Source organism: Mastomys coucha, unplaced genomic scaffold, assembly GCF_008632895.1.
Source record: "Mastomys coucha isolate ucsf_1 unplaced genomic scaffold, UCSF_Mcou_1 pScaffold21, whole genome shotgun sequence".
Taxonomy (NCBI): domain Eukaryota; kingdom Metazoa; phylum Chordata; class Mammalia; order Rodentia; family Muridae; genus Mastomys; species Mastomys coucha.
Genome location: NW_022196904.1, coordinates 9,505,723 through 9,514,950, shown reverse-complemented (window position 1 = coordinate 9,514,950; position 9,228 = coordinate 9,505,723). Strand labels below are relative to the sequence as shown.

The window sequence follows — 9,228 nt, the reverse complement described above, 5'->3', positions numbered from 1 at the left end:
GGGATTTGAACTCATGATCTTCTGAAGAGCAGTCGGTGCTCTTACCCGCTGAGCCATCTCACCAGCCCCGTTTGTCTCTTTCTGATTTCTTTATTTTTTCTACTTCCATTTTTAGATTCTGGGTGGTTTTGCTCATTTTCTTCACCTGTTTGATTGTGTTTTCCTGTAGTTCTTTAAGAGATTTTTGTGCTTCCTCTTTAAGAGCTTCTAGCTGTTTACCTGTGTTCTCCTGTATTTCTTTGAGGGTGCTATTTATGTCTTTCTTACAGTCCTGTATCATCGTTATGAGAAGTGAATTTAGGTCTGAGTCTTGCTTTTCTGGTGTGATGGTGTGTCCAGGACTTGCTATGGAGAGAGTATTGGGTTCTGATGATGCCAAGTAACCGTGGTTTGTGTTGTTTATTTTCTTAAGCTTCCCCTCAACCCCTTGCCATCTGGTTATCACTAGTGCTACCTGCCCTTGCTAAATCTGACTGTGGCCTGTCCTTCCTGTGATCCTGGTTGTGTCAGAACTCCTCAGAGTTAATCGGTTTTTGCGATCCTGTGATTCTGGGATCCTGTGATCATGGGCTTGTTAGTGCACCTGGGAGTGCAGCAGCTTCCTCTGGGTGTTGTGGGACTGGCCCAAGGTCTGTTCAGGACACCAACCCAGATAGACCGGAAGGAACCAGAGCCACTCTGCTGGTGGAGTTCCTGCATGCCTGGTCCCGCTGGTCCCTGTTATTCCCGGTGTTGGAACAGATGTTGTGTCCTCCACCTGTGATCCTGAGAGTGTCAGAGCACCTGGGAGTGGAGCTTCCTCTGGGTGTTATGGGCTGGCTGCAGAGCTTGAGCCCAAGGTCTGCTCAGGACACCAGTCCAGAGAGACCAGACCCCATGCCTTCTCTTTGCTTCTTGGCTTCTTCCAACAAGAGTCACAAAATCTCATGAAAGAGATTTATTGGAGGATCCAGGGTATGGAGGGACAAATCCAGGGATGGCTGCCCTCTGCTCCAGAGAGAAGACATCGGTCTTCACATTTTTATTCTCTTTTTCTTTCTTTTTTTTTTTTTTTGAGACAGGGTTTCTTTGTGTAGCCCCGGCTGTCCTGGAACTCATTCTGTAGACCAGGCTGGCCTCGAACTCAGAAATCCACCTACCTCTGCCTCCCAAGTGCTGGGACTAAATGCGTGTGCCACCACTGCACGGCTACACTTTTTTTTTTTTAACATTTATTTATTATTATTACTATAAATGAGTACACTGTAGCTGTCTTCAGATACACCAGAAGAGGGCATCAGATTTCATTATGGGTGGTTGTGAGCCACCATGTGGTTGCTGGGATTTGAACTCACGACCTTTGGAAGAGCAGTTGGTGCTCTTACCCGCTGAGCCATCTCACCAGCTCACGGCTACACTTTTATTCTTTGTGAACAAAGACTAGTATGATTGGTTCCACTTGGTAGACAGTTGAATAATCCATTCAAGGTCGCTTACTCCACCTTAATAAAGCCTATGTCCTTCACATACTGAGGGGAGCATGGAGGGCACAGCATTTAGCTCGTATTCGTGGATCAGACCATGGCAGTTAGAGCAGATGTGGCAAGAGCGAGAACTTCTGTGGGTGACTCCAGGAGAGCTACTGGTGACCCATCTTGCCTTCAGACGCCCAATGAGAAAAAAGGCCAATCAGGGGTTTCTACCTACCTTAGGTCATTCAGTTCCCAGATTAGGTTACAAAACCTTTGTATTTATAATAAGCCGTAAACACCACTAGATCCGGGCAGATGTCTACCCTGTAAGCTATTAGTATCTACTTCCCTATCAATGTCCTCGAGATTTAACTTGCCATGTTACACCTGGGCTCTTAACTCCAATTTGCCAGCCCTCATGGCTACGTTTCTATGATTCACCTACCCCATGGCATCTTCTCCTCAACCCGTCTTCTCTCGCCTTGTGGTCCTTCTCAGACTCCAAGCCCAGGAACTGAAACTCAGGTTATCAGGCCTGCTTTATAGCACTTTTATCCACTAGCCATCTTGCCAGACCACTCTATATTTTATAAAAACAGTGATAAAGGCCTAAACTAAGGTAATTACAATGAGAAAAAAACCCCTAGGGGTCAAGACTCTCAGGAGGCACAGGCAAGTGGATCTTTGTCAGTTCAAAGCCAGTCAAGGGCTATATAGAGAGATCCTGTCTCAAATACTTTTAGGAGATGAAGTTCTACAAACTAGTTTTGTTTTCTGATGCTTCAAAACATCAGAAATTATGAGGGTTGAAGAGAATGCTTAGCCATTAACAACACTTGTTACTATTTTAGAAGACTAGATTCAGTTCCTAGGACTCATGTAGTGGCTCATAACCATTCATAACTCCAGTTCTAAGAAATCTGACCTCTTCTTTTGACCTCTGCAGGTACCAGACATGGACATATTACATATATATGTAGGCAAAACATATATAGAAAATAAATCTAAAAAAAAACTTAAAGAAGTATTTATGGCATCTATAATTTCTTACCCTTCTATTGATGGAGTCTGGAGAATCAACTGGATGTTTCATTGATTGATTGATTGATTGATTGATTGATTGATTTACCATACAGGGTTTCTCTGTGTAGCTCTGGCTGTCCTGGAACTCACTCTGTAGTCCAGGCTAGCTTCAAATTCAGAGATCCCACCTGCCTCTGCCTCAAGTACTGGGATTAAAGGTGTGCACCACCACCACCCAGCTACTAAATGGTTCTTTTATTTCCTTTTTTACCGGTTGGTTCTTACTGAGAGCATTTCAGGACATTTTGGTTAGAAGCAGTGAAAGAAAAGAGGACTCCCGTGAGGATTCTGTGTCCAAAATAACATACCCCAAGACTGGCAATTGATGCCAGCTGGGAGCTCAGTCATACTGTATGTCTCCAAAGTATTTTAGCCTTGCTTGGCATGGTGGGTGGGTTCCAAAAGGAAGAATGTCCCAATAACGAACATTCTAGAAAACCCATGTAAAATCTGCAAAGTGCATTGCAACATTGCCTCAGAGGTCATAAATCAGTACTTCTGCTACATTTTGTTAATGGAACCATCAGGGAAATCCCAGAGTTGGGGTGCGGAAATAAATTCCACCTCAGTGAGAGATGACAATTTGTAGCAATACTTAGGTTTATCACAGAGCTTCAGCAACTGATTCAGAAGTGATAGAGAAGAAGGAGTTTAGGGTCCCCCTCAATCTGCAGTATAAGAACTCAATGGACGGAAGAGACAGGAGAGTCCTGGTCTGAGATACAAAAGCAATATGTGTGCTTTTCAGTTGGGTTTAGACTCAGGACCAGAAGGGTGAAGCTGAAGAGTTAAAGGTACTTGTCAGGATGAGGGAAAATATAATATGTACCTCAACTTAAGCCTCACACAAAAGGCGTAAGCACGTTATTAGACCGTTTAATAGCTCGCCATTCACTATAATTTCTGCCTAGGGCACTTTCCTCTCAAGCGATATCATGGCTTTCTGCCTGATCTCCTGCAGGTACCCTCTCATGCATTATTTTCTCAGATAGTAAAGAGGACCTAAATGGATTTTAAAGAGAAAATAGTAGCCAGGCATGGTAGGCCACATCTGTATTCACAGCAACTGAAAGACAGAGACACAGAAGGTGTAGGAAATTGTAGGCCAGTGTATTAGTCAGGGTTCTCTAGAGAAACAGAACTGATAGAATGCATCAATATATAATGGAATTCATTAGAGTGCCTTACAGATGATAAGGCCCAGCTAATCCAACAATGGCTATCTCCCAATGGAAAGTCCAAGAATCCAGTAATTGTTCAGTCTGTGAGGCTGATGTCTCAGCTGGTCTTCATTATATGCCAGAATTCCAAAGAAGTAGCCCATAATGTCAGTGAAAGAATGAACTTGCCAAGAAGAGCGAGGGTAAGCAGGCAAAGACCAAACTTCCTTCTTCCACACTCTTTATAGGCTGCCACCAGAAGATGTGGCCCAGGTTTAAAGGTGGATCTTCCCACCTCAAAAGACCTGGGTTCAGGGTGAGTCTTCACACTTCAACTGATTAACCAAGAAAAGTCTTTCACAAGTGTACTCAGACACTTGGATTTTAGTTAATTCTAGATGTAGCCAACTTGACAATCAAAAATACCCATCACAGACAGCCTGGCTACATAAGACCCTACCTCAAAATAAAATAATATAAAATAGAGACAGATGTATCTCTCAGTGGGTAGAGGTGTTTGCTGTCAAGCCTGACAACCTGAACTTGACTCCCAGGACCCATGTGTAGAAAACCAACTATCAACGAATTGTTCTCTTACCTCCATACATGTTGAGATCCTGTCTCAACAAAACAAAACAAAGCAAACAAACATAGACTCTGTGGCCAATGAGATAGTTTTGGCAGTAGAGTACCATTAGACATGAGGAAAAAACCATTCTCATAACTTTCTGCTTAAAGCAAGATGTGCTAAGGGACTAACCAGACAACTGACTGCCTCCCCCTAAGTCGGGGTTTCAGAGAACAGTCTCTCACTGGCTTTTGAGGTCCTCTTTATGGAGATGGGTTAGGGTTGGTGGAAAACAGCTGTTGAGAAAAATCAGCTGTTAGCACCTGGACAGGAGAGGGGGTCTCAGGCCTCAAGGCTGCCTGTGTGGTAGATACATGCAGGAATACATCACATGGAAGGCGAGTCACCATAGGTGTTCAGGAGTTTAGCAAGGCAAAGGGGTGGGTACACATCACGGGGTGACAGATTCAGCATAGGTTGAAAAACATGGTTTGCAGGATACATTAGGCTAGGAAACAAACTTATTCTCCCAAGGTATGGAGACTTAATATCAATGTATGACAATGTGGTTCCCATTTTGGTTTTGCAGTACCTGCCACCAATCCTGATGACCTGAGTGTAATCCCTGTCAGCTACATTGTGGAACGAGAAGGCTGGTTCTCTCATGAATTCTCTCTCTCTCTCTCTCTCTCTCTCTCTCTCTCTCTCTCTCTCTCTCTCTCTCTCTCTCCTCTCTCTCTCTCTCTTCCTCTCTCTGTCTGTCTGTCTGTCTGTCTGTCTCTCTCTCTCCTCTCTCTCTCTCTCTCTCCTCTCTCTCTCTCTCTCTGTTTGTCTGTCTGTCTCTCTCTCCTCTCTCTCTCTCTCTCTCTCTCTCTCTCTCTCTCTCTCTCACACACACACACACACACACACACATGAATAAATGTGATTTTAAAATATATTTAAAATGTGATCTAGTTAGCCTAAATCAGTCAGTCCTCTCTCTCTCCCTTTTCCTTCCTTTCTTCTCTCTTGTTTGGCAGGGTACAATTATCTTGCTCAGTCCCTCTGCCTGTGACTTGCATGACAGGTAAAAGTAGCTGCCCAGCTCTCCTATCCCATGTCAGTGGTGAGAAGTTTTAGATCCCCTCTCCCAGTGATCTCAGCATGGGTGGGAGCTCATAGAAGGTTCCCGCTGAAAAGACAAGTTTGAGTAGGGTGACAGGAAAAAAAAGCACAGAACTGCCAGAGACAGAATCCTTGAGTTCAGATTGACAGACAGGTAGTTTCTCACCTGGGATGCTGGGATGTATGGCCTTGGTATGTGATAAGGTGTGACTACAGCTCTGGGCTCGAACAGCACTCTCAAGCTCTCTAGAACATCTCAAACACATACTCTTGTTTCTCACATTTCTAGGTATTTGTTAGCATCATAGCAAATGTCTCCTAAAGGACAATTGCAAAATGCTTGGTTGCCAGACAGTGGTGCTATTGGGTGATGGTGGAATCTTTAGGATGTAAAAAGAGAAGTCCCTGGAGACACGCCTTCAGAGTGGATATTGGGACCCTGATCACTTCTATCTCTGATAATCATGAGGTGAGCTGTATTGCGTCACCCATGTGATCCTGCAAGGCTTTCTGCTTCGTGAGTAATGAAGACAACTAGCCACAGATGAAAGCCTCAGAGGAAAGCCTCTGAGATCAATGCTTGCTTCCTTTAAGTGATTTTCTTGTATATTTGCTCACAGTAATGAGCTAACCAGAAAATAGCATTTGAAATAATTTGTCAGCATCAGCTAAATACTAAGTGTACCACCAGGGAACAAAATGCTTTATTGTTATAAAAAAAAGCAGCCCTTTCTTCCTTACTCTGTCCAACATACAACATTTGCTTATTTCCTCAGAAATGTCAACTATTTGTATCCCAACTGAGGTTATGTACATGTGGAGGCCGGAGGATAACCTCAGGTGTCATTTATAAGGTACTGTAGAGCTTTTTCCTGAGTGTGTGTGTGTGTGTGTGTAATGTGTGCATGGGTGTGCATGTTCCCATAGATATGGGCATGTGGGGAGCACACTTGGGTATGGATTCATGTGCATGTAGAGGCCCAAGGTTGATGTCAAGAATTATCTTTGCTCTCATTTATACTTTATTCAGTGAGGCAGGGTTTCTCAATCAAAGCCAGAACTGGCCAGATTAGCTAGTTTTATTGATTAGGTTCCTTTGGGTGCTGGAATTAAAGCCAGTGCACCTGCCAAGACTTTTCTTTAGCATGAATTCTCTTATGCCATGTCAGTTGACACCATTTAATAAAGGCCTTTTCACAATGGTTACATTTATAGTGTTTCTCTGCAGAGTGCATTCTTACGTGTTTACCAAAGATGACCATTTGAAGTGGAAATTTCTGGTAGTGTCGTGTGACTTTTTTTTTAAAGGTTTATTTGTTTATTATATGTAAGTACACTGTAGCTGTCTTCAGATGCACCAGAAGGGGACATCAGATCTCATTACGGATGGTTGTGAGCCACCCTGTGGTTGCTGGGATTTGAACTCAGGACCTTCGGAAGAGCAATCAGTGCTCTTAACCACTGAGCCATCTCTCTAGCCCCTGTCATGTGGTGTTTTCTTGAAGCATACTCATGTAATGTTTTCCTGAAGTAGACTCATGTGAAGTTCTGATGAAGTAAGATCAGTGAGAGGACAGGTGATGTTGGGAGATAGTAAAAATAGGACCCAAAAGACAGTGGTGGTATGCTTGCATAGCTAGCTGTGCAATGCTTCAGCGATCTCTCATCTTCTCTGATCTTCACTTTGTTGAGAGAGGCATGGCAGAAAACTTCTCAAGGTATTTCGGCTGGTCTTGGTCTCTCCAGCTGAATAATACTGATTTGGCAGAGGCCTGGCTGTTTCTGCTGGATCGTGCCACCACTGCTGATTTGTGTTTGCTATCTTGACACTACTGAACTGGACTGCTAGTGTTCTGACAAATGGACATTGAAATCACCCCAAAGAACTACTTCTAAACAGGTCCACATCCCCTTGTCCTATTTACCATCTTTTCTCCCATACCTTTGGACAGTGGGCTAGAAGGGGGCTCAAAGCATTTGAGAATCCTTATTAAAGTAGGTTTTGAAAAATCCAAGCATACAACCATTACTGAAGGCTTTCCCACAGTCATAAATTAATAGGGTATTCCCCTAGCATGTGTTCTCTGGTGATCTGGTATGTGGTATGACTAATGATTGAAGGCTTTGACATACATGTTACACTGATAAGGCTTATTTCCCATGTATGTCCTCTGGTGAACAATGAGATGAAACTCTGACATACATTGAAAATCTTCCTACAGCTGGGCAGTGGTGGCACATGCCTTAAATTCCAACACTTGGGAGGAAGAGGCAGGGGGATATATGACTTAGAAGCCTACAGTGAGAGTTCTAGAACATTTGGGGCTAAACATAGAAACTCTGTCTTGAAAAAAAAAAAACAAAACAAAAAAGTCTTTCCACAATGCCTATTTGGTTTCCCTCCAAAGTGACTTCTTTAGAAAGAAAAAAGGTGAAAACACTTAACATAGCTTTCCCCCCACATTAAGCACATTCATTTCTCTGCAGTATGAGTTCTCTCATGGTCAATAAGCTGGGAGCTCCCCATGAAGACTTTACTACAATAAGTGGTTTTTTCATTTGTTTGTTTGTTTATGGTTTTTGAGACACAGTTTCTCTGTGTAGCCCTGGCTGTCCTGGAACTCACTCTGTAGACCAGGCTGGTCTTGATCTCACAGATATCCAACTGCTCCTGCCTCTCCAGTGCTGGGATTAAAGGTAGACACCACCATGGCCTTGCCAGTGAGTATATTGTTATGACTGACTTCTTCTTTGTATGCTTTCACAAATGTCTATAGAGTTAAATGCTTCAAATGAAGGACTTTCTATTCTGGTTACTCTTATATTGCTTCTATTTGTGTATCACTTTATATGCAGTGAAGTCAGAACTTTGGCTGACTTTTTTCTTAACTTTTATTTTTTTATGAGGATGTTTGTTTTGCTTACATGTATGCCTGTGCACCATTTGTATACCTAGTGCTCTTAGAAGCCAGATGAAGACATTTGATCTCCTGAGTCTGGAATTCTTATGGTTGTCAGCTGCCATGTAGATGTTGGGTATTGAATCCATCTTCTGAACCATCTCTCTAGCCCCAAAGGACTTTCTACAGTGAGCATACTTATAAGGTTTCTTTGAAGTATGAACTCTCTGACGTACAATAAGGATGGAGTTCCACTAAAATGTTATCCAGAACCATAACAATTATCCTGCTTTTCTCCTATGTGAGTAGGCTGATGCCTAGAGATAGTGGGTAAAGGATTTCCCACACTGATCACATTAATAGAGCTTCTCATCAGTATGACTCCTCTGATGTACATACAATAAGATTATAGCTCTGGCCAAAAGATTTCCAGCACCAAAGTATGCTCACAGGGCTCCCCTGACCTGTTGCTTGTTCTTTGGTGTACAACGAACTTAGAATGATGGCTGAATGATTTTCCACACTGACTACATAACTGTGGTTTCTTTTCATTCCAAATAGGCATGGGAAAGACATCAAAGCTCTTGCTCACATCTAGACAAAACCATCCCAGGGTCACTTCCTTCCATATGTACAAGGTGTGAGTTCTCAGAATGGGCTTCTCCACATTCTGCACACATTCTCTCAAAGGTCTCATTTCATGTTCTTGTAAGATCACCCTATGATTAATGAGGTTTCCATATTCCTCGTAGTCATTACTAATCTCCATTGGAAGAGTTCTGCCATGAAAAGGAAAGGAGGCCTAAGAGTTACCACCAGCTGGGCGGTGGTGTTGCACGCCTTTATCCCAGCACTTGGGAGGCAGAGGATTAGGATTTCTGAGTTTGAGGCCAGCCTGGTCTACAGAGTGAGTTTGAGGATAGCCAGGGCTACACACAGAGAAACCCTGTCTCAAAAAA

The 9,228-nt window shown here is 43.1% G+C and overlaps 1 pseudogene; it reads right to left on the bottom strand.

The window, feature by feature from the left end:
* Nucleotides 1–1,472: 1,472 nt before the first annotated feature.
* On the bottom strand, nucleotides 1,473–1,642 carry LOC116101645 (annotated as a pseudogene).
* Between the last annotated feature and the right edge of the window lie 7,586 nt (nucleotides 1,643–9,228).